This window comes from Alosa alosa, chromosome 18 (genome assembly GCF_017589495.1).
Source record: "Alosa alosa isolate M-15738 ecotype Scorff River chromosome 18, AALO_Geno_1.1, whole genome shotgun sequence".
NCBI classification, from domain to species: Eukaryota; Metazoa; Chordata; class Actinopteri; order Clupeiformes; family Clupeidae; genus Alosa; species Alosa alosa.
Genome location: NC_063206.1, coordinates 32,349,282 through 32,369,890, shown reverse-complemented (window position 1 = coordinate 32,369,890; position 20,609 = coordinate 32,349,282). Strand labels below are relative to the sequence as shown.

General features: G+C 52.1%; 16 non-coding genes and 51 pseudogenes across 16 annotated transcripts; all 67 read right to left on the bottom strand.

The window, feature by feature from the left end:
- Positions 1–141: 141 nt before the first annotated feature.
- On the bottom strand, positions 142–253 carry LOC125312145 (annotated as a pseudogene).
- Positions 254–366: 113 nt separating this feature from the next.
- Positions 367–487, bottom strand: LOC125312172. The gene has a single exon (XR_007196583.1). It is a non-coding gene; the product is annotated as a 5S ribosomal RNA (ribosomal RNA).
- A 257-nt stretch (positions 488–744) lies between these two features.
- Positions 745–858, bottom strand: LOC125312148 (annotated as a pseudogene).
- Positions 859–922: 64 nt separating this feature from the next.
- On the bottom strand, positions 923–1,042 carry LOC125312205 (annotated as a pseudogene).
- A 376-nt stretch (positions 1,043–1,418) lies between these two features.
- Positions 1,419–1,530, bottom strand: LOC125312143 (annotated as a pseudogene).
- A 553-nt stretch (positions 1,531–2,083) lies between these two features.
- Positions 2,084–2,203, bottom strand: LOC125312187 (annotated as a pseudogene).
- Positions 2,204–2,562: 359 nt separating this feature from the next.
- Positions 2,563–2,681, bottom strand: LOC125312169. Its single transcript, XR_007196580.1, has one exon. It is a non-coding gene; the product is annotated as a 5S ribosomal RNA (ribosomal RNA).
- Positions 2,682–2,743: 62 nt separating this feature from the next.
- LOC125312181 lies at positions 2,744–2,864 on the bottom strand (annotated as a pseudogene).
- Positions 2,865–3,109: 245 nt separating this feature from the next.
- Positions 3,110–3,227, bottom strand: LOC125312114 (annotated as a pseudogene).
- Positions 3,228–3,462: 235 nt separating this feature from the next.
- Positions 3,463–3,582, bottom strand: LOC125312183 (annotated as a pseudogene).
- A 65-nt stretch (positions 3,583–3,647) lies between these two features.
- LOC125312189 lies at positions 3,648–3,765 on the bottom strand (annotated as a pseudogene).
- A 254-nt stretch (positions 3,766–4,019) lies between these two features.
- Positions 4,020–4,146, bottom strand: LOC125312203 (annotated as a pseudogene).
- Positions 4,147–4,213: 67 nt separating this feature from the next.
- On the bottom strand, positions 4,214–4,332 carry LOC125312188 (annotated as a pseudogene).
- Positions 4,333–4,462: 130 nt separating this feature from the next.
- LOC125312198 lies at positions 4,463–4,580 on the bottom strand (annotated as a pseudogene).
- A 265-nt stretch (positions 4,581–4,845) lies between these two features.
- LOC125312204 lies at positions 4,846–4,964 on the bottom strand (annotated as a pseudogene).
- A 256-nt stretch (positions 4,965–5,220) lies between these two features.
- Positions 5,221–5,341, bottom strand: LOC125312126 (annotated as a pseudogene).
- Positions 5,342–5,418: 77 nt separating this feature from the next.
- On the bottom strand, positions 5,419–5,537 carry LOC125312177. The gene has a single exon (XR_007196585.1). It is a non-coding gene; the product is annotated as a 5S ribosomal RNA (ribosomal RNA).
- Positions 5,538–5,599: 62 nt separating this feature from the next.
- On the bottom strand, positions 5,600–5,716 carry LOC125312192 (annotated as a pseudogene).
- A 63-nt stretch (positions 5,717–5,779) lies between these two features.
- On the bottom strand, positions 5,780–5,897 carry LOC125312194 (annotated as a pseudogene).
- Positions 5,898–6,067: 170 nt separating this feature from the next.
- Positions 6,068–6,190, bottom strand: LOC125312120 (annotated as a pseudogene).
- A 64-nt stretch (positions 6,191–6,254) lies between these two features.
- LOC125312134 lies at positions 6,255–6,367 on the bottom strand (annotated as a pseudogene).
- Positions 6,368–6,431: 64 nt separating this feature from the next.
- On the bottom strand, positions 6,432–6,553 carry LOC125312115 (annotated as a pseudogene).
- A 62-nt stretch (positions 6,554–6,615) lies between these two features.
- LOC125312124 lies at positions 6,616–6,732 on the bottom strand (annotated as a pseudogene).
- Positions 6,733–6,797: 65 nt separating this feature from the next.
- LOC125312130 lies at positions 6,798–6,916 on the bottom strand (annotated as a pseudogene).
- A 246-nt stretch (positions 6,917–7,162) lies between these two features.
- On the bottom strand, positions 7,163–7,282 carry LOC125312195 (annotated as a pseudogene).
- A 64-nt stretch (positions 7,283–7,346) lies between these two features.
- On the bottom strand, positions 7,347–7,474 carry LOC125312142 (annotated as a pseudogene).
- A 496-nt stretch (positions 7,475–7,970) lies between these two features.
- Positions 7,971–8,091, bottom strand: LOC125312127 (annotated as a pseudogene).
- Positions 8,092–8,329: 238 nt separating this feature from the next.
- On the bottom strand, positions 8,330–8,448 carry LOC125312137 (annotated as a pseudogene).
- Positions 8,449–8,512: 64 nt separating this feature from the next.
- LOC125312117 lies at positions 8,513–8,630 on the bottom strand (annotated as a pseudogene).
- Positions 8,631–8,805: 175 nt separating this feature from the next.
- Positions 8,806–8,925, bottom strand: LOC125312207 (annotated as a pseudogene).
- Positions 8,926–9,007: 82 nt separating this feature from the next.
- LOC125312159 lies at positions 9,008–9,126 on the bottom strand (annotated as a pseudogene).
- Positions 9,127–9,191: 65 nt separating this feature from the next.
- On the bottom strand, positions 9,192–9,310 carry LOC125312156 (annotated as a pseudogene).
- A 179-nt stretch (positions 9,311–9,489) lies between these two features.
- LOC125312193 lies at positions 9,490–9,610 on the bottom strand (annotated as a pseudogene).
- Positions 9,611–9,673: 63 nt separating this feature from the next.
- Positions 9,674–9,791, bottom strand: LOC125312113 (annotated as a pseudogene).
- A 63-nt stretch (positions 9,792–9,854) lies between these two features.
- On the bottom strand, positions 9,855–9,972 carry LOC125312199 (annotated as a pseudogene).
- A 407-nt stretch (positions 9,973–10,379) lies between these two features.
- LOC125312201 lies at positions 10,380–10,496 on the bottom strand (annotated as a pseudogene).
- A 70-nt stretch (positions 10,497–10,566) lies between these two features.
- On the bottom strand, positions 10,567–10,688 carry LOC125312157 (annotated as a pseudogene).
- A 63-nt stretch (positions 10,689–10,751) lies between these two features.
- Positions 10,752–10,871, bottom strand: LOC125312197 (annotated as a pseudogene).
- A 65-nt stretch (positions 10,872–10,936) lies between these two features.
- LOC125312196 lies at positions 10,937–11,053 on the bottom strand (annotated as a pseudogene).
- A 61-nt stretch (positions 11,054–11,114) lies between these two features.
- LOC125312200 lies at positions 11,115–11,232 on the bottom strand (annotated as a pseudogene).
- Positions 11,233–11,301: 69 nt separating this feature from the next.
- LOC125312123 lies at positions 11,302–11,418 on the bottom strand (annotated as a pseudogene).
- A 173-nt stretch (positions 11,419–11,591) lies between these two features.
- Positions 11,592–11,724, bottom strand: LOC125312139 (annotated as a pseudogene).
- Positions 11,725–11,787: 63 nt separating this feature from the next.
- Positions 11,788–11,906, bottom strand: LOC125312161. The gene has a single exon (XR_007196572.1). It is a non-coding gene; the product is annotated as a 5S ribosomal RNA (ribosomal RNA).
- Positions 11,907–12,135: 229 nt separating this feature from the next.
- Positions 12,136–12,256, bottom strand: LOC125312158 (annotated as a pseudogene).
- A 65-nt stretch (positions 12,257–12,321) lies between these two features.
- LOC125312171 lies at positions 12,322–12,441 on the bottom strand. The gene has a single exon (XR_007196582.1). It is a non-coding gene; the product is annotated as a 5S ribosomal RNA (ribosomal RNA).
- Positions 12,442–12,638: 197 nt separating this feature from the next.
- On the bottom strand, positions 12,639–12,756 carry LOC125312178. Its single transcript, XR_007196586.1, has one exon. It is a non-coding gene; the product is annotated as a 5S ribosomal RNA (ribosomal RNA).
- Positions 12,757–12,825: 69 nt separating this feature from the next.
- On the bottom strand, positions 12,826–12,944 carry LOC125312125 (annotated as a pseudogene).
- Positions 12,945–13,008: 64 nt separating this feature from the next.
- On the bottom strand, positions 13,009–13,127 carry LOC125312190 (annotated as a pseudogene).
- Positions 13,128–13,415: 288 nt separating this feature from the next.
- Positions 13,416–13,552, bottom strand: LOC125312147 (annotated as a pseudogene).
- Positions 13,553–13,617: 65 nt separating this feature from the next.
- On the bottom strand, positions 13,618–13,737 carry LOC125312168. The gene has a single exon (XR_007196579.1). It is a non-coding gene; the product is annotated as a 5S ribosomal RNA (ribosomal RNA).
- A 66-nt stretch (positions 13,738–13,803) lies between these two features.
- Positions 13,804–13,919, bottom strand: LOC125312128 (annotated as a pseudogene).
- A 63-nt stretch (positions 13,920–13,982) lies between these two features.
- LOC125312160 lies at positions 13,983–14,101 on the bottom strand. Its single transcript, XR_007196571.1, has one exon. It is a non-coding gene; the product is annotated as a 5S ribosomal RNA (ribosomal RNA).
- A 66-nt stretch (positions 14,102–14,167) lies between these two features.
- LOC125312174 lies at positions 14,168–14,284 on the bottom strand. The gene has a single exon (XR_007196584.1). It is a non-coding gene; the product is annotated as a 5S ribosomal RNA (ribosomal RNA).
- Positions 14,285–14,349: 65 nt separating this feature from the next.
- Positions 14,350–14,468, bottom strand: LOC125312151. Its single transcript, XR_007196570.1, has one exon. It is a non-coding gene; the product is annotated as a 5S ribosomal RNA (ribosomal RNA).
- A 64-nt stretch (positions 14,469–14,532) lies between these two features.
- Positions 14,533–14,657, bottom strand: LOC125312149 (annotated as a pseudogene).
- Positions 14,658–14,720: 63 nt separating this feature from the next.
- LOC125312154 lies at positions 14,721–14,837 on the bottom strand (annotated as a pseudogene).
- A 65-nt stretch (positions 14,838–14,902) lies between these two features.
- On the bottom strand, positions 14,903–15,021 carry LOC125312140. Its single transcript, XR_007196569.1, has one exon. It is a non-coding gene; the product is annotated as a 5S ribosomal RNA (ribosomal RNA).
- A 64-nt stretch (positions 15,022–15,085) lies between these two features.
- On the bottom strand, positions 15,086–15,201 carry LOC125312182 (annotated as a pseudogene).
- A 66-nt stretch (positions 15,202–15,267) lies between these two features.
- LOC125312150 lies at positions 15,268–15,379 on the bottom strand (annotated as a pseudogene).
- Positions 15,380–15,443: 64 nt separating this feature from the next.
- On the bottom strand, positions 15,444–15,566 carry LOC125312132 (annotated as a pseudogene).
- A 256-nt stretch (positions 15,567–15,822) lies between these two features.
- Positions 15,823–15,941, bottom strand: LOC125312129. The gene has a single exon (XR_007196568.1). It is a non-coding gene; the product is annotated as a 5S ribosomal RNA (ribosomal RNA).
- A 65-nt stretch (positions 15,942–16,006) lies between these two features.
- On the bottom strand, positions 16,007–16,125 carry LOC125312118. The gene has a single exon (XR_007196567.1). It is a non-coding gene; the product is annotated as a 5S ribosomal RNA (ribosomal RNA).
- A 64-nt stretch (positions 16,126–16,189) lies between these two features.
- LOC125312146 lies at positions 16,190–16,309 on the bottom strand (annotated as a pseudogene).
- A 240-nt stretch (positions 16,310–16,549) lies between these two features.
- On the bottom strand, positions 16,550–16,668 carry LOC125312202. Its single transcript, XR_007196589.1, has one exon. It is a non-coding gene; the product is annotated as a 5S ribosomal RNA (ribosomal RNA).
- Positions 16,669–16,735: 67 nt separating this feature from the next.
- Positions 16,736–16,855, bottom strand: LOC125312162. The gene has a single exon (XR_007196573.1). It is a non-coding gene; the product is annotated as a 5S ribosomal RNA (ribosomal RNA).
- Positions 16,856–16,919: 64 nt separating this feature from the next.
- On the bottom strand, positions 16,920–17,038 carry LOC125312191. Its single transcript, XR_007196588.1, has one exon. It is a non-coding gene; the product is annotated as a 5S ribosomal RNA (ribosomal RNA).
- A 65-nt stretch (positions 17,039–17,103) lies between these two features.
- LOC125312179 lies at positions 17,104–17,225 on the bottom strand (annotated as a pseudogene).
- Positions 17,226–20,609: the final 3,384 nt, after the last annotated feature.

Here is a 20,609-nt window from a genome sequence, read left to right as displayed (position 1 = left end):
TACTAACCAGGCCCGACGCTGCTTAGCTTCCGAGATCAGACGAGAGCTGGCGTGTTTCAGCGTGGTATGGCCGTAGTTTATTACTCAACCACTGACACGCTCATCAACCTCAACCGCTTCTGCCTGCACAAGCAAGCAAAACGCTTACAGCACCTGGTATTCCCAGGCGGTCTCCCATCCAAGTACTAACCAGGCCCGACGCTGCTTAGCTTCCGAGATCAGACGAGAGCGGGCGTTTCAGCGCGGCCGTAGCTCAACCACTGCACGCTTCATCAACCTTCAACCGTGGTATGGCCGTAGTTTATTACTCAACCACTGGACACGCTCATCAACCTTCAACCGCTCTGCCTGCACAAGCAAGCAAAACGCTTACAGCACCTGGTATTCCCAGGCGGTCTCCCATCCAAGTACTAACCAGGCCCGACGCTGCTTAGCTTCCGAGATCAGACGAGAGCGGGCGTGCTTTCAGCGTGGTATGGCCGTAGTTTATTACTCAACCACTGGACACGCTCATCAACCTTCAACCGCTTGCCTGCACAAGCAAGCAAAACAGCTTACAGCACCTGGTATTCCCAGGCGGCTCTCCCATCCAAGTACTAACCAGGCCCGACGCTGCTTAGCTTCCATCCGAGATCAGACGAGAGCTGGCGCGGTCAGCTCAGCGTGGTATGGCCGTAGTTTATTACTCAACCACTGACACGCTCATCAACCTCAACCGCTTGCTGCCTGCACAAGCAAGCAAAACGCTTACAGCACCTGGTATTCCCAGGCGGCCTCCCATCCAAGTACTAACCAGGCCCGACGCTGCTTAGCTTCCGAGATCAGACGAGAGCTGCTCAGCGTGGTATGGCCGTAGTTTATTACTCAACCACTGGACACGCTTCATCAACCTTCAACCGCTTGCCTGCACAAGCAAGCAAAACGCTTACAGCACCTGGTATTCCCAGGCGGTCTCCCATCCAAGTACTAACCAGGCCCGACGCTGCTTAGCTTCCGAGATCAGACGAGAGCTGGCGCGGCTCAGCGTGGTATGGCCGTAGTTTATTACTCAACCACTGGACACGCTTCATCAACCTTCAACCGCTTCTGCCTGCACAAGCAAGCAAAACGCTTACAGCACCTGGTATTCCCAGGCGGTCTCCCATCCAAGTACTAACCAGGCCCGACGCTGCTTAGCTTCCGAGATCAGACGAGAGCGGCGCGGTCAGCGTATGGGCCGTAGTTTATTACTCAACCACTGACACGCTTCATCAACCTTCAACCGCTTGCCTGCAACCGCAAAACGCTTACAGCCCTGCACAAGCAAGCAAAACGGCCCGACGCTACAGCACCTGCTCAGCGTGGTATGGCCGTAGTTTATTACTCAACCACTGACACGCTCATCAACCTTCAACCGCTTGCCTGCACAAGCAAGCAAAACGCTTACAGCACCTGGTATTCCCAGGCGGTCTCCCATCCAAGTACTAACCAGGCCCGACGCTGCTTAGCTTCCGAGATCAGACGAGAGCGGGCGTTGGTATGGCCGTAGCGATTACTCAACCACTGGACACGCTCATCAACCTTCAACCGCTTCTGCCTGCACAAGCAAGCAAAACGCTTACAGCACCTGCTCAGCGTGGTATGGCCGTAGTTTATTACTCAACCACTGACACGCTTCATCAACCTTCAACCGCTTGCCTGCACAAGCAAGCAAAACGCTTACAGCACCTGGTATTCCCAGGCCGTCTCCCATCCAAGTACTAACCAGGCCCGACGCTGGTATTAGCTTCCCCATCCAGATCAGACGAGAGCGGGCGCACCTCAGCGTCAGGCCGTGGTAACCGGACCGTATCAACCTTCAATTACTCAACCACTGACACGCTCATCAACCTTCAACCGCTTCTGCCTGCACAAGCAAGCAAAACGCTTACAGCACCTGGTATTCCCAGGCGGTCTCCCATCCAAGTACTAACCAGGCCCGACGCTGCTTAGCTTCCGAGATCAGACAGCCTGCGCAGCTCAGCGTGGTATGGCCGTAGTTTATTACTCAACCACTGACACGCTTCATCAACCTTCAACCGCTTGCCTGCACAAGCAAGCAAAACGCTTACAGCACCTGGTATTCCCAGGCGGTCCCCCATCCAAGTACTAACCAGGCCCGACGCTGCTTAGCTTCCGAGATCAGACGAGAGCGGGCGCAGCTCAGCGTGGTATGGCCGTAGTTTATTACTCAACCACTGGACACGCTCATCAACCTCAACCGCTTGCCTGCACAAGCAAGCAAAACGCTTACAGCACCTGGTATTCCCAGGCGGTCTCCCCATCCAAGTACTAACCCAGGCCCGACGCTGCTTAGCTTCCCCGAGATCAGACGAGAGAGCGGCGTGCTCAGCGCTGGTATGGCCGTAGCTTATTACTCAACCACTGACACGCGCTCATCAACCTTCAACCGCTTCTGCCTGCCTGCAAGATCAGCAAAACGCTTACAGCACCTGCTCAGCGTGGTATGGCCGTAGTTTATTTACTCAACCACTGACACGCTCATCAACCTTCAACCGCTTCTGCCTGCACAAGCAAGCAAAACGCTTACAGCACCTGGTATTCCCAGGCGGTCTCCCATCCAAGTACTAACCAGGCCCGACGCTGCTTAGCTTCCGAGATCAGACGAGAGCGGGCGCGTTCAGCGTGGTATGGCCGTAGTTTATTACTCAACCACTGGACACGCTCATCAACCTCAACCGCTTGCCTGCACAAGCAAGCAAAACGCTTACAGCACCTGGTATTCCCAGGCGGTCTCCCATCCAAGTACTAACCAGGCCCGACGCTGCTTAGCTTCCGAGATCAGACGAGAGCGGGCGCGCTTTCAGCGTGGTATGGCCGTAGTTTATTACTCAACCACTGACACGCTCATCAACCTTCAACCGCTTCTGCCTGCACAAGCAAGCAAAACGCTTACAGCACCTGGTATTCCCAGGCGGTCTCCCATCCAAGTACTAACCAGGCCCGACGCTGCTTAGCTTCCGAGATCAGACGAGAGCGGCGCTCAGCGTTCAGCGCGGCCGTAGTTTATTACTCAACCACTGGACACGCTCATCAACCTTCAACCGCTTGCCTGCACAAGCAAGCAAAACGCTTACAGCACCTGGTATTCCCAGGCGGTCTCCCATCCAAGTACTAACCAGGCCCGACGCTGCTTAGCTTCCCGAGATCAGACGAGAGCGGCGCACTCAGCGGGTATGGCCGTAAGCGTTACTCAACCACTGACACGCTCATCAACCTCAACCGCTTGCCTGCACAAGCAAGCAAAACGCTTACAGCACCTGGTATTCCCAGGCGGTCTCCCATCCAAGTACTAACCAGGCCCGACGCTGCTTAGCTTCCCGAGATCAGACGAGCTGCTCAGCGTGGTATGGCCGTAGTTTATTACTCAACCACTGACACGCTCATCAACCTTCAACCGCTTGCCTGCACAAGCAAGCAAAACGCTTACAGCACCTGGTATTCCCAGGCGTCTCTCCCATCCAAGTACTAACCAGGCCCGACGCTGCTTAGCTTCCGAGATCAGACGAGAGCGGGCGCGTTCAGCGTGGTATGGCCGTAAGTTTATTACTCAACCACTGACACGCTCATCAACCTTCAACCGCTTCTGCCTGCACAAGCAAGCAAAACGCTTACAGCACCTGGTATTCCCAGGCGGTCTCCCATCCAAGTACTAACCAGGCCCGACGCTGCTTAGCTTCCGAGATCAGACGAGAGCTGGCGTGCTCAGCGTGGTATGGCCGTAGCGATTACTCAACCACTGACACGCTCATCAACCTTCAACCGCTTCTGCCTGCACAAGCAAGCAAAACGCTTACAGCACCTGGTATTCCCAGGCGGTCTCCCCATCCAAGTACTAACCAGGCCCGACGCTGCTTAGCTTCCGAGATCAGACGAGAGCGGCCGCGGCTCAGCGCCTGGTAAAACGGGCCGTAGTTTATTACTCAACCACTGACACGCTCATCAACCTCAACCGCTTCTGCCTGCACAAGCAAGCAAAACGCTTACAGCACCTGGTATTCCCAGGCGGTCTCCCATCCAAGTACTAACCAGGCCCGACGCTGCTTAGCTTCCCGAGATCAGACGAGAGCGGGCGCGGCACCTGCTCAGCGTGGTATGGCCGTAACCACTGACATTACTCAACCACTGACACGCTCATCAACCTCAACCGCTTGCCCTGCACAAGCAAGCAAAACGCTTACAGCACCTGGTATTCCCAGGCGGTCTCCCATCCAAGTACTAACCAGGCCCGACGCTGCTTAGCTTCCGAGATCAGACGAGAGCTGGCGTGCTCAGCGTGGTATGGCCGTAGTTTATTACTCAACCACTGACACGCTCATCAACCTTCAACCGCTTGCCTGCACAAGCAAGCAAAACGCTTACAGCACCTGCTCAGCACCACGCTCATCAACCTTCAACCGCTTGCCTGCACAAGCAAGCAAAACGCTTACAGCACCTGGTATTCCCAGGCGGTCTCCCATCCAAGTACTAACCAGGCCCGACGCTGCTTAGCTTCCGAGATCAGACGAGAGCGGGCGGCTCAGCGTGGTATGGCCGTAGTTTATTATTACTCAACCACTGACACGCTCATCAACCTCAACCGCTCTGCCTGCACAAGCAAGCAAAACGCTTACAGCACCTGGTATTCCCAGCACCTGGTATTCCCAGGCGGCTCCCATCCAAGTACTAAAGGCCCGACGCTGCTTAGCACCTGATCAGACGAGAGCTGGCGTGCTCAGCGTGCTCAGCGTATGGCCGTAGTTTATTACTCAACCACTGACACGCTCATCAACCTTCAACCGCTTCTGCCTGCACAAGCAAGCAAAACGCTTACAGCACCTGGTATTCCCAGGCGGTCCCCATCCAAGTACTAACCAGGCCCGACGCTGCTTAGCTTCCGAGATCAGACGAGAGCGGGCGCGTTTCAGCGTGGTATGGCCGTAGTTTATTACTCAACCACTGGACACGCTCATCAACCTTCAACCGCTTGCCTGCACAAGCAAGCAAAACGCTTACAGCACCTGGTATTCCCAGGCGGTCTCCCATCCAAGTACTAACCAGGCCCGACGCTGCTTAGCTTCCAGCAGATCAGACGAGGCTGCGCGGCTTAGCAGCGAGATCAGCCGTAAGCGGCGTAGCTCAACCAACCACTGGACACGCTCATCAACCTTCAACCGCTTCTGCCTGCACAAGCAAGCAAAACGCTTACAGCACCTGGTATTCCCAGGCGGTCTCCCATCCAAGTACTAACCAGGCCCGACGCTGCTTAGCTTCCGAGATCAGACGAGAGCGGGCGTAGTAGTAGCGTGGTATGGCCACCTGGTCAGTAGTATGGCCGTATTACTCAACCACTGACACGCTTCATCAACCTCAACCGCTTGCCTGCACAAGCAAGCAAAACGCTTACAGCACCTGGTATTCCCAGGCGGTCTCCCATCCAAGTACTAACCAGGCCCGACGCTGCTTAGCTTCCGAGATCAGACGAGAGCGGGCGTGCTCAGCGTGGTATGGCCGTAGTTTATTACTCAACCACTGGACACGCTCATCAACCTCAACCGCTTGCCTGCACAAGCAAGCAAAACGCTTACAGCACCTGGTATTCCCAGGCGGTCTCCCATCCAAGTACTAACCAGGCCCGACGCTGCTTAGCTTCCGAGATCAGACGAGAGCGGGCGCTCAGCGTGGTATGGCCGTAGTTTATTACTCAACCACTGACACGCTCATCAACCTCAACCGCTTCTGCCTGCACAAGCAAGCAAAACGCTTACAGCACCTGGTATTCCCAGGCGGTCTCCCATCCAAGTACTAACCAGGCCCGACGCTGCTTAGCTTCCGAGATCAGACGAGGCTGGGCGCGCTCAGCGTGGTATGGCCGTAGCGATTACTCAACCACTGACACGCTCATCAACCTTCAACCGCTTGCCTGCACAAGCAAGCAAAACGCTTACAGCACCTGCTCAGCGTGGTATGGCCGTAGTCCATTACTCAACCACTGGACACGCTTCATCAACCTTCAACCGCTATGGCTGCCTGCACAAGCAAGCAAAACCGCTTACAGCACCTGGTATTATTCCCAGGCGGTCTCCCATCCAAGTACTAACCAGGCCCGACGCTGCTTAGCTTCCGAGATCAGACGAGAGCGGGCGCAGCTCAGCGTGGTATGGCCGTAGTTTATTACTCAACCACTGACACGCTCATCAACCTTCAACCGCTTCTGCCTGCACAAGCAAGCAAAACGCTTACAGCACCTGGTATTCCCAGGCGGTCTCCCATCCAAGTACTAACCAGGCCCGACGCTGCTTAGCTTCCGAGATCAGACGAGAGCACTCAGCGTGGTATGGCCGTAGTTTATTACTCAACCACTGGACACGCTCATCAACCTCAACCGCTTCTGCCTGCACAAGCAAGCAAAACGCTTACAGCACCTGGTATTCCCAGGCGGTCTCCCATCCAAGTACTAACCAGGCCCGACGCTGCTTAGCTTCCGAGATCAGACGAGAGCTGGGCGCGCACTCAGCGTGGTATGGCCGTAGTTTATTACTCAACCACTGACACGCTCATCAACCTTCAACCGCTTGCCTGCACAAGCAAGCAAAACGCTTACAGCACCTGGTATTCCCAGGCGGTCTCCCATCCAAGTACTAACCAGGCCCGACGCTGCTTAGCTTCCGAGATCAGACGAGCTGGCGTGCTCAGCGTGGTATGGCCGTAGTTTATTACTCAACCACTGGACACGCTCATCAACCTTCAACCGCTTCTGCCTGCACAAGCAAGCAAAACGCTTACAGCACCTGGTATTCCCAGGCGTCTCCCCATCCAAGTACTAACCAGGCCCGACGCTGCTTAGCTTCCGAGATCAGACGAGAGCTGGCGTGCTCAGCGTGGTATGGCCGTAGTTTATTACTCAACCACTGACACGCTCATCAACCTTCAACCGCTTGCCTGCACAAGCAAGCAAAACGCTTACAGCACCTGGTATTCCCAGGCGGTCTCTCCCATCCAAGTACTAACCAGGCCCGACGCTGCTTAGCTTCCCGAGATCAGACGAGAGCTGGCGCGTTCAGCGTATGGCCGTAGTTTATTACTCAACCACTGGACACGCTCATCAACCTTCAACCGCTTCTGCCTGCACAAGCAAGCAAAACGCTTACAGCACCTGGTATTCCCAGGCGGTCTCCCATCCAAGTACTAACCAGGCCCGACGCTGCTTAGCTTCCGAGATCAGACGAGAGGCGGGCGTGCTCAGCGTGGTATGGCCGTAGTTTATTACTCAACCACTGACACGCTCATCAACCTTCAACCGCTTCTGCCTGCACAAGCAAGCAAAACGCTTACAGCACCTGGTATTCCCAGGCGGTCCCATCCCATCCAAGTACTAACCAGGCCCGACGCTGCTTAGCTTCCGAGATCAGACGAGAGCGGGCAGCACCTGGTTCAGCGTGGTATGGCCGTAGTTTATTACTCAACCACTGGACACGCTCATCAACCTTCAACCGCTTGCCTGCACAAGCAAGCAAAACGCTTTACAGCACCTGCTCAGCGTGGTATGGCCGTAGTTTATTACTCAACCACTGGACACGCTTCATCAACCTTCAACCGCTCTGCCTGCACAAGCAAGCAAAACGCTTACAGCACCTGGTATTCCCAGGCGGTCTCCCCATCCAAGTACTAACCAGGCCCGACGCTGCTTAGCTTCCGAGATCAGACGAGAGCTGGGCGCAGGTATGGCCGCTGGCGATTACTGGCCGTAGTTCATTAACCGCTCAACCACAAAACGCTACAGCACCTGGTATTCCCACGCTCATCAACCAGGCTTCAACCGCTTGCTGCCTGCACAACAAGCAAAACGCTTACAGCACCTGCTCAGCGTGGTATGGCCGTAGTTTATTACTCAACCACTGACACGCTCATCAACCTTCAACCGCTCTGCCTGCCTGCACAAAAAAGCAAAACGCTTACAGCACCTGGTATTCCCAGGCGGTCTCCCATCCAAGTACTAACCAGGCCCGACGCTGCTTAGCTTCCAGAGATCAGATCGAGAGCGGGCGTGCTCAGCGTGGTATGGCCGTAGTTTATTACTCAACCACTGGACACGCTCATCAACCTTCAACCGCTTGCCTGCACAAGCAAGCAAAACGCTTACAGCACCTGGTGGCGGTCCCATCCAAGTACTAACCAGGCCCGACGCTGCTTAGCTTCCCGAGATCAGACGAGAGCGGGCGTGCTCAGCGTGGTATGGCCGTAAGCGACTCAACCACTCGACACGCTCATCAACCTCAACCGCTTCTGCCTGCACAAGCAAGCAAAAAAACGCTTACAGCACCTGGTATTCCCAGGCGGTCTCCCCATCCAAGTACTAACCAGGCCCGACGCTGCTTAGCTTCCGAGATCAGACGAGAGCGGCGCGGCTCAGCGTGGTATGGCCGTAGCGATTACTCAACCACTGACACGCTCATCAACCTCAACCGCTCTGCCTGCACAAGCAAGCAAAACGCGCTTACAGCACCTGGTATTCCCAGGCGGTCTCCCATCCAAGTACTAACCAGGCCCGACGCTGCTTAGCTTCCGAGATCAGACGAGAGCGGCGCGGCTCAGCGTGGTATGGCCGTAGCGATTACTCAACCACTGGACACGCTCATCAACCTTCAACCGCTTACTGCCTGCACAATCCAAGCAAGCAAAACGCTTTACAGCACCTGCTCAGCGTGGTATGGCCGTAGTTTATTACTCAACCACTGACACGCTTCATCAACCTTCAACCGCTTCTGCCTGCACAAGCAAGCAAAACGCTTACAGCACCTGGTATTCCCAGGCGGTCTCCCATCCAAGTACTAACCAGGCCCGACGCTGCTTAGCTTCCGAGATCAGACGAGAGCGGCGCAAGCTCAGCGTGGTATGGCCGTAGTTTATTACTCAACCACTGGACACGCTCATCAACCTCAACCGCTTCTGCCTGCACAAGCAAGCAAAACAGCGTACAGCACAAGGTAAAACGCTTCCCACCTGGTATTCCCAGGCGGTCTCCCATCCAAGTACTAACCAGGCCCGACGCTGCTTAGCTTCCGAGATCAGACGAGCTGGCGTGCTCAGCGTGGTATGGCCGTAGTTTATTACTCAACCACTGACACGCTCATCAACCTTCAACCGCTTGCCTGCACAAGCAAGCAAAACGCTTACAGCACCTGGTATTCCCAGGCGGTCTCCCCATCCAAGTACTAACCAGGCCCGACGCTGCTTAGCTTCCGGAGATCAGACGAGAGCGGGCGTTGCTCAGCGTGGTATGGCCGCCGTAAGCGATACTCAACCACTGGACACGCTCATCAACCTTCAACCGCTTGCCTGCACAAGCAAGCAAAACGCAAAACGCTTACTACAGCACCTGCTCAGCACCTGCGTGGTATGGCCGTATTTATTACTCAACCACTGGACACGCTCATCAACCTTCAACCGCTCCTGCACAAGCAAGCAAAACGCTTACAGCACCTGGTATTCCCAGGCGGTCTCCCATCCAAGTACTAACCAGGCCCGACGCTGCTTAGCTTCCGAGATCAGACGAGAGCGGGCGCCTGCTCAGCGTGGTATGGCCGTAGTTTATTACTCAACCACTGACACGCTTCATCAACCTTCAACCGCTTGCCTGCACAAGCAAGCAAAACGCTTACAGCACCTGGTATTCCCAGGCGGTCTCCCATCCAAGTACTAACCAGGCCCGACGCTGCTTAGCTTCCGAGATCAGACGAGAGCGGGCGCGTATGCGTGGTATGGCCGTAGTTATTACTCAACCACTGGACACGCTCATCAACCTTCAACCGCTCTGCCTGCACAAGCAAGCAAAACGCTTACAGCACCTGGTATTCCCAGGCGGTCTCCCATCCAAGTACTAACCAGGCCCGACGCTGCTTAGCTTCCGAGATCAGACGAGAGCGGCGTGCTCAGCGTGGTATGGCCGTAGTTTATTACTCAACCACTGGACACGCTTCATCAACCTTCAACCGCTTGCCTGCACAAGCAAGCAAAACGCTTACAGCACCTGGTATTCCCAGGCGGTCTCCCCATCCAAGTACTAACCAGGCCCGACGCTGCTTAGCTTCCAGATCAGACAAGAAAACGCTTACAGCACCTGGCGTGCTCAGCGCTGGTATGGCCGTCAGCGTGGTTTATTACTCAACCACTGACACGCTTCATTACTCAACCACTTGCCTGCACAAGGACACGCTTCATCAACCTTCAACCGCCAGGCCCGCCTGCATCAGACAAAACGCTTACAGCACCTGCTCAGCGTGGTATGGCCGTAGTTTATTACTCAACCACTGACACGCTTCATCAACCTTCAACCGCTCTGCCTGCACAAGCAAGCAAAACGCTTACAGCACCTGGTATTCCCAGGCGTCTCCCATCCAAGTACTAACCAGGCCCGACGCTGCTTAGCTTCCGAGATCAGACGAGAGCGGGCGCGCTCAGCGTGGTATGGCCGTAGCGATTACTATTACTCAACCACTGACACGCTCATCAACCTTCAACCGCTTCTGCCTGCACAAGCAAGCAAAACGCTTACAGCACCTGGTATTCCCAGGCGGTTCTCCCATCCAAGTACTAACCAGGCCCGACGCTGCTTAGCTTCCGAGATCAGACGAGCGGGTATTCGGCGCTCAGCGTGGTATGGCCGTAGCGATTACTCAACCACTGACACGCTTCATCAACCTCAACCGCTCTGCCTGCACAAGCAAGCAAAACGCTTACAGCACCTGGTATTCCCAGGCGGTCTCCCATCCAAGTACTAACCAGGCCCGACGCTGCTTAGCTTCCGAGATCAGACAGAGAGCGGGCGTGCTCAGCGTGGTATGGCCGTAGTTTATTACTCAACCACTGGACACGCTTCATCAACCTTCAACCGCTTGCCCTGCACAAGCAAGCAAAACGCTTACAGCACCTGGTATTCCCAGGCGGTCTCCATCCAAGTACTAACCAGGCCCGACGCTGCTTAGCTTCCGAGATCAGACGAGAGCGGGCGCACTCAGCGTGGTATGGCCGTAGCGATTACTCAACCACTGACACGCTCATCAACCTCAACCGCTTGCCTGCACAAGCAAGCAAAACGCTTACAGCACCTGGTATTCCCAGGCGGTCCCCATCCAAGTACTAACCAGGCCCGACGCTGCTTAGCTTCCGAGATCAGACGAGAGCTGGCGTGCTCAGCGTGGTATGGCCGTAAAGGCCGTATTACTCAACCAACCACTGACACGCTCATCAACCTCAACCGCTTGCCTGCACAAGCAAGCAAAACGCTTACAGCACCTGGTATTCCCAGGCGGTCTCCCATCCAAGTACTAACCAGGCCCGACGCTGCTTAGCTTCCGAGATCAGACGAGCTGGCGTGCTCAGCGTGGTATGGCCGTAGTTTATTACTCAACCACTGGACACGCTTCATCAACCTTCAACCGCTGCTGCCTGCACAAGCAAGCAAAACGCTTACAGCACCTGGTATTCCCAGGCGGTCTGGCCATCCAAGTTACTCAACCACTCGGACGCGCTTCATCAACCTTCAACCGCTCTGCCTGCACAAGCAAGCAAAAACGCTACAGCACCTGGTATTCCCAGGCGGTCTCCCATCCAAGTACTAACCAGGCCCGACGCTGCTTAGCTTCCAGATCAGACGAACCAGCGGCGCTTCTGCCTGCACAAGCTCAGCGTGGTATGGCCGTAGCGATTACTCAACCACTGGACACGCTTCATCAACCTCAACCGCTCTGCCTGCACAAGCAAGCAAAACGCTTACAGCACCTGGTATTCCCAGGCGGTCTCCCATCCAAGTACTAACCAGGCCCGACGCTGCTTAGCTTCCGAGATCAGACGAGAGCGGGCGTGCTCAGCGTGGTATGGCCGTAAGCGATTACTCAACCACTCGGACACGTTCATCAACCTTCAACCGCTTGCCTGCACAAGCAAGCAAAACGCTTACAGCACCTGGTATTCCCAGGCACATCCAAGTACTCCCCGACGCTGCTTAGCTTCCGAGATCAGACGAGAGCCGTGTTCAGCGTGGTATGGCCGTAGTTTATTACTCAACCACTGACACGCTCATCAACCTCAACCGCTTGCCTGCACAAGCAAGCAAAACGCTTACAGCACCTGGTATTCCCAGGCGGTCTCCCATCCGCAAGTACTAACCAGGCCCGACGCTGCTTAGCTTCGAGATCAGACGAGAGCTGGGCGCGTTTCAGCGTGGTATGGCCGTAGCGATTACTCAACCACTGACACGCTTCATCAACCTTCAACCGCTTCTGCCTGCACAAGCAAGCAAAAAACTTACAGCACCTGGTATTCCCAGGCGGTCTCCCATCCAAGTACTAACCAGGCCCGACGCTGCTTAGCTTCCGAGATCAGACGAGAGCGGGCGCGCTTCAGCGTGGTATGGCCGTAGTTTATTACTCAACCACTGGACACGTTCATCAACCTTCAACCGCTCTGCCTGCACAAGCAAGCAAAAAACAAACCTGGTATTCCCAGGCGGTCTCCCATCTTACAGCACCTGCTCAGCGTGGTATGGCCGTAAGCGATTACTCAACCACTCGGACACGTTCATCAACCTTCAACCGCTCTGCCTGCACAAGCAAGCAAAACGCTTACAGCACCTGGTATTCCCAGGCGGTCTCCCATCCAAGTACTAACCAGGCCCGACGCTGCTTAGCTTCCGAGATCAGACGAGAGCGGGCGTGCTCAGCGTGGTATGGCCGTAGCGGCCGTTACTCAACCACTGACACGCTTCATCAACCTTCAACCGCTCTGCCTGCACAAAGCAAGCAAAACGCCTTACAGCACCTGGTATTCCAGGCGGTCTCCCATCCAAGTACTAACCAGGCCCGACGCTGCTTAGCTTCCCGAGATCAGACGAGAGCGGGCGTGCTCAGCGTGGTATGGCCGTAGTTTATTACTCAACCACTGGACACGCTTCATCAACCTCAACCGCTCTGCCTGCACAAGCAAGCAAAACGCTTACAGCACCTGGTATTCCCAGGCGGTCTCCCATCCAAGTACTAACCAGGCCCGACGCTGCTTAGCTTCCGAGATCAGACGAGAGCGGCGCGTGCTCAGCGTGGTATGGCCGTAGCAGCGATTACTCAACCACTGGACACGCTTCATCAACCTTCAACCGCTCTGCCTGCACAAGCAAGCAAAACGCTTACAGCACCTGGTATTCCCAGGCGGTCTCCCATCCAAGTACTAACCAGGCCCGACGCTGCTTAGCTTCCGGAGATCAGACGAGATCAGACGAGTATGGCCGCTTACTCAACCATCAGCAACCTGCTCAGCGTGGTATGGCCGTCAGCGGCCGTATTACTCAACCACTGGACACGCTCATCAACCTCAACCGCTTCTGCCTGCACAAGCAAGCAAAACGCTTACAGCACCTGGTATTCCCAGGCGGTCTCCCATCCAAGTACTAACCAGGCCCGACGCCGACAGCTGCTTAGCTTCCGAGATCAGACGATCAACCTTCAACCGGGCACCTGCTCAGCGTGGTATGGCCGTAGGCCGATTACTCAACCACTGGACACGCTCATCAACCTTCAACCGCTCTGCCTGCACAAGCAAGCAAAACGCTTACAGCACCTGGTATTCCCAGGCGGTCTCCCATCCAAGTACTAACCAGGCCCGACGCTGCTTAGCTTCCGAGATCAGACGAGAGCGGCGCGTGCTCAGCGTGGTATGGCCGTAAGCGATTACTCAACCACTCGGACACGTTCATCAACCTCAACCGCTCTGCCTGCACAAGCAAGCAAAAAACGCTTACAGCACCTGGTATTCCCAGGCGGTCTCCCATCCAAGTACTAACCAGGCCCGACGCTGCTTAGCTTCCGAGATCAGACGAGAGCGGCTCAGCAGCGTGGTATGGCCGTAGCGATTACTCAACCACTGACACGCTCATCAACCTTCAACCGCTCTGCCTGCACAAGCAAGCAAAACGCTTACAGCACCTGGTATTCCCAGGCGGTCTCCCATCCAAGTACTAACCAGGCCCGACGCTGCTTAGCTTCCGAGATCAGACGAGAGCGGGCGTGCTCAGCGTGGTATGGCCGTAAGCGATTACTCAACCACTCGGACACGCGTTCATCAACCTCAACCGCTCTGCCTGCACAAGCAAGCAAAACGCTTACAGCACCTGGTATTCCCAGGCGGTCTCCCATCCAAGTACTAACCAGGCCCGACGCTGCTTAGCTTCCGAGATCAGACGAGCGGGCGTGCTCAGCGTGGTATGGCCGTAAGCGATTACTCAACCACTCGGACACGTTCATCAACCTTCAACCGCTCTGCCTGCACAAGCAAGCAAAACGCTTACAGCACCTGGTATTCCCAGGCGGTCTCCCATCCAAGTACTAACCAGGCCCGACGCTGCTTAGCTTCCGAGATCAGACGAGAGCGGGCGTGCTCAGCGTGGTATGGCCGTAAGCGATTACTCAACCACTCGGACACGTTCATCAACCTCAACCGCTCTGCCTGCACAAGCAAGCAAAACGCTTACAGCACCTGGTATTCCCAGGCGGTCTCCCATCCAAGTACTAACCAGGCCCGGCCCGACGCTGCTTAGCTTCCGAGATCAGACGAGAGGCGGCGCGTGCTCAGCGTGGTATGGCCGTAGCGATTACTCAACCACTGGACACGTTCATCAACCTCAACCGCTCTGCCTGCACAAGCAAGCAAAACGCTTACAGCACCTGGTATTCCCAGGCGGTCCCCCATCAAGTACTAACCAGGCCCGACGCTGCTTAGCTTCCGAGATCAGACGAGAGCACCGCTGCTCAGCGTGGTATGGCCGTAGCGATTACTCAACCACTGGACACGCTTCATCAACCTTCAACCGCTCTGCCTGCACAAGCAAGCAAAACGCTTACAGCACCTGGTATTCCCAGGCGGTCTCCCATCCAAGTACTAACCAGGCCCGACGCTGCTTAGCTTCCGAGATCAGACGAGAGCGGGCGTGCTCAGCGTGGTATGGCCGTAAGCGATTACTCAACCACTCGGACACGTTCATCAACCTCAACCGCTCTGCCTGCACAAGCAAGCAAAACGCTTACAGCACCTGGTATTCCCAGGCGGTCTCCCATCCAAGTACTAACCAGGCCCGACGCTGCTTAGCTTCCGAGATCAGACGAGAGCGGGCGCGTGCGTGGTATGGCCGTAAGCGATTACTCAACCACTCGGACACGCTTCATCAACCTTCAACCGCTCTGCCTGCACAAGCAAGCAAAACGCTTACAGCACCTGGTATTCCCAGGCGGTCTCCCATCCAGCAACCAGGCCCGCTGCTTAGCTTCCGAGATCAGACGAGAGCGGGCGTGCTCAGCGTGGTATGGCCGTAAGCGATTACTCAACCACTCGGACACGTTCATCAACCTCAACCGCTCTGCCTGCACAAGCAAGCAAAACGCTTACAGCACCTGGTATTCCCAGGCGGTCTCCCATCCAAGTACTAACCAGGCCCGACGCTGCTTAGCTTCCGAGATCAGACGAGCGGGCGCTCAGCGTGCTCAGCGTGGTATGGCCGTAGCGCATTACTCAACCACTGGACACGTTCATCAACCTTCAACCGCTCTGCCTGCAAAGCAAGCAAAACGCTTACAGCACCCTGGTATTCCCAGCGGTCTCCCCATCCAAGTACTAACCAGGCCCGACGCTGCTTAGCTTCCCTGATCAGACGAGAGCGGCGTGCGTGCTCAGCGTGGTATGGCCGTGTAGCGATTACTCAACCACCACTGGACACGCTCATCAACCTCAACCGCTCTGCCTGCACAAGCAAGCAAAAAGCGCTTACAGCACCTGGTATTCCCAGGCGGTCTCCCATCCAAGTACTAACCAGGCCCGACGCTGCTTAGCTTCCGAGATCAGACGAGAGCGGGCGTGCTCAGCGTGGTATGGCCGTAAGCGATTACTCAACCACTCGGACACGTTCATCAACCTTCAACCGCTCTGCCTGCACAAGCAAGCAAAACGCTTACAGCACCTGGTATTCCCAGGCGGTCTCCCATCCAAGTACTAACCAGGCCCGACGCTGCTTAGCTTCCGAGATCAGACGAGAGCGGGCGTGCTCAGCGTGGTATGGCCGTAAGCGATTACTCAACCACTCGGACACGTTCATCAACCTCAACCGCTCTGCCTGCACAAGCAAGCAAAACGCTTACAGCACCTGGTATTCCCAGGCGGTCTCCCATCCAAGTACTAACCAGGCCCGACGCTGCTTAGCTTCCTGAGATCAGACGAGAGCTTACAGTGCTCAGCGTGGTATGGCCGTAGCGATTACTCAACCACTTTCGGACACGTTCATCAACCTTCAACCGCTCTGCCTGCACAAGCAAGCAAAACGCTTACAGCACCTGGTATTCCCAGGCGGTCTCCCATCCAAGTACTAACCAGGCCCGACGCTGCTTAGCTTCGAGATCAGGCCGTGCTCAGCGTGGTATGGCCGTAGCGATTACTCAACCACTCGGACACGTTCATCAACCTTCAACCGCTCTGCCTGCACAAGCAAGCAAAACGCTTACAGCACCTGGTATTCCCAGGCGGTCTCCCATCCAAGTACTAACCAGGCCCGACGCTGCTTAGCTTCCGAGATCAGACGAGAGCGGGCGTGCTCAGCGTGGTATGGCCGTAAGCGATTACTCAACCACTCGGACACGTTCATCAACCTTCAACCGCTCTGCCTGCACAAAGCAAAGCAAAACGCTTACAGCACCTGGTATTCCCAGGCGGTCTCCCATCCAAGTACTAACCAGGCCCGACGCTGCTTAGCTTCCGAGATCAGACGAGAGCGGGCGCTGCTCAGCGTGGTATGGCCGTAAGCGATTACTCAACCACTCGGACACGTTCATCAACCTCAACCGCTCTGCCTGCACAAGCAAGCAAAACGCTTACAGCACCTGGTATTCCCAGGCGGTCTCCCATCCAAGTACTAACCAGGCCCGACGCTGCTTAGCTTCCGAGATCAGACGAGAGCGGGCGTGCTCAGCGTGGTATGGCCGTAAGCGATTACTCAACCACTCGGACACGTTCATCAACCTTCAACCGCTCTGCCTGCACAAGCAAGCAAAACGCTTACAGCACCTGGTATTCCCAGGCGGTCTCCCATCCAAGTACTAACCAGGCCCGACGCTGCTTAGCTTCCGAGATCAGACGAGAGCTGGCGCGTGCCTCAGCGTGGTATGGCCGTAAGCGATTACTCAACCACTCGGACACGTTCATCAACCTCAACCGCTCTGCCTGCACAAGCAAGCAAAACGCTTACAGCACCTGGTATTCCCAGGCGGTCTCCCATCCAAGTACTAACCAGGCCCGACGCTGCTTAGCTTCCGAGATCAGACGAGAGTTTTTTTTTTTTTTTTTGTCTCTTTTATTTATTAAACATTTTCAATTTTTACAATACATCTGCAACATGTCCCACTTTTATTCACAATTCACATTTCATTCAAAATTCTGTTGTTTCTACAGCTTGAACAGTCATAAAACACCTCAGCATATAGAAAAACATTCATATCTAAAAATACATATTATACTGAAATATAATGTCATGAGCGGCATGTAATAAATAATATCATAAATAGTGAACAAACTTGTAGTGACAGAATACAGATAAGGCATAACATTAGTATCATTCAATAAAAAGTTGAGCAAGTTTAGTGAATAAATAAGAATCATATTTAAAAAGAAGTAAACAGGCAAATGGATTAAGAACATTTTGGTAAAACTAGTTTAACGCCTTCCCATGTAATATGGGTAAAAGAGTTGTTTAAGACAAACATTTGGTTAAAAACATCCAGATCATAATTAAAGATAAAATAGGCATACAGTGTATCTAAAACTTTCTTCAAATTTACCTCAAACAATTTGCATATGTCCAATTTTCTTTTCCTTTTTTTTGCTACCGCCCTCCTAACCCACACTGTATGCCTAGCCACTGATAAAACTATGTTCACTGCCTGGTTCTTTCTTTTCCTTTCTTCATTTGGGATCCCAAATAAAAACATAATTTCCCAGTTATCCAACACCTTTTCTTTTTCTTCACCAAAGTCAATAACTATTTTTTGGATCTTTTCAACAAAACAAGTCAAGTCCTCACAATAAAAAAACATATGTTTTAAACCCTCCCTTTCTTTTCCACACACTTTACATTTTTCATCCTCTGTTAACCCCATTTTGAATAACCTCATTTCGTTAAAAATGCAATTGTGTGCTAAAAGAAAGTCAAAGTTTTCTAAAAGCGGACATTTAAAAACTATTCTAATGTTTTCCCATATGTTTTTTGTTTCTATCTCTGGGTAGAGGGTTTTCCAATAATTATTTGCTTTTGGAGAAATAAAAGCTTTTTCCCTAAAACATGAATAAAATCTTCTCAGTGTACCAGACTCCAACGTGTTGTCATTATCTTTAAAACATATTGACAATCTCTCTGCTCTCCCTTTCATTTCACCCTCTATCGTTTTCCACCACCTCTCTGGGATTACACTTTTGATTTTTTCCAGTTCTTTTTTTATTTTTTCCACTTCATAATGTTCATCATTTCTTTTTAACTCATCTATAAAACCCTGGAATGGTAGAAGCCCTGGTTTTATTTCATAAAAAATATCTCTAATTTTCCTAAAACCCGCTTCGAACCAGCTTTTGAAATAAAAATCTCTGTTTTTACTCATTAGATTAGGGTTTAAAAACAATGGTTGGTTTAAAAAATGCTCTCTCCCTTCAACCTCTATTTTAACACACTCTAAAAAAATCCCCAGGCCCTTAAAACTTCCCTATAAAAATCTGGGATGCCGATGGTCATATATTCCTTTGTTTTCATAAAAAAAACTGAAGGCCCCATCTTAAAAATATTATCAATAAAAAACATCATTGTTTTGGCCCATTCTTTATCCATCCCCATAAAATGCTTTACTGCTTTAATTCTGAGGGCCTTCAGTCTAATAAAAGGGTCAAGCAATCCCAGACCACCCTCCTCCACCTTCCCAATCAGTGTGTCATAACTTATTTTAGATGGTTTACCGTCCCAAATAAAATTTAAAACCATGCTTTTAAAAACCCTTAAAACTGGAAATGGCAGGCTGACAGAGCCGAGGACGTACCATATTTTTGATAAAAAAAGGGTATTGATTACCAAAATTTTTCCCTTAAGAGTCAGATCCCTTCTCTTCCAAAAAGCCAATTTTCCTTTCATATTCCCGATTATCTCCTCCCACATTTTTTTCCTGTTGTTAGTCTTTCATTTGTCCCTACTCTGACCCCCAGAATTTTCAAACTATCTCTAACTTCCTGAAAAGGTAACGTCCTCAGAAGCACACTATCCTCTCAATCCTCATGTACTCCGTCTTGCCCACATTCATTAGAAGCCGAACCTTTACAATAAATCTCTAAAACCTCCATTGCTCTAAAAAATACTTTCTTCATCTTTTAAAACCAGAGTTGTATCGTCAGCATACTGATATATTTTAACTTCTTTAAGATCTTCACAGTCAACGCTTATTCCCCTTATCCCACTGTCAGCACTAATTGCCAAGCCTAAGGGCTCCGCAACTAAACTGTATAAAAGTGCTGACAGTGGGCAACCCTGTCTGATTGATCTTGATAAAAAAACAAAGTCCGTTAAAAAACCATTACACTTCACACAACTCATCGCATCTGAGTAGAGACATCTCAGACATTTGATAAAATCTTCTCCAAAATTAAATTTTTCTAAAACGGCAAATAAAAAGTCATGCTCCACTCTATCAAACGCTTTCTCCAAATCAATACTTACAACGAAGCCACTATGTTTTTTCTTTTCTAAAAACCAAATCTTGTCTCTTATACTGTTTACATTGTCTGAGATGTCTCTACCCAGTACTGCATATGCTTGATTGGTTTCAATGATTGTGGGCAAGACCCTCTTCAGCCTGTTAGCCATGACTTTTGCTAAAATCTTATAATCACAGTTTAAAAGGCTTATGGGTCTAAAATTCTTAAGATCTTCTTTGTCTCCTTTTCTTTTATAGATTATTTTTATCACACCTTTTTTCATAGAAGGACTTAGACCACCATCTTTCCAGCACTCTTCAAAAACCTGTGTTAAAATGGGCATTAAAACACCTTTAAAACACTTGTAAAATTCACACGGTAAACCATCTAAGCCTGGGCTTCTACCATTCTTCATTTCAGCTATTGCATTTTCTATTTCATTTACAGATATACTTTTGTTACACATTTCTCTATCATCTTCACTCACTTTTCTTTGAATTTTACTTAATAAAAACTCCTTGGCTTCTTTCTCTATTCCTTGTTTTTTTGAATAAAGCCTCATAAAAGTTATGAATTTCTTTTAAAATCCTTTCTTTATCTGTTATTCTGTTCCCTTCTTTATCTTTTGATTCCTCTAATTTCTTCAGATTTTTGTCTGCTTTTTTTTCCAGATTAAAGAAAAACTTTGTACATTTTTCTCCCTCTACCATATATTTTGCTCTACTCCTAATCATTGCACCTTTTAGCTTTTCTTCCTCAAATTTATTTAGTTCTTCCTGCAACTCCATTATTTTATTTACATCCTCTCTCTTTTCATCTACTTTTTCCAGTTC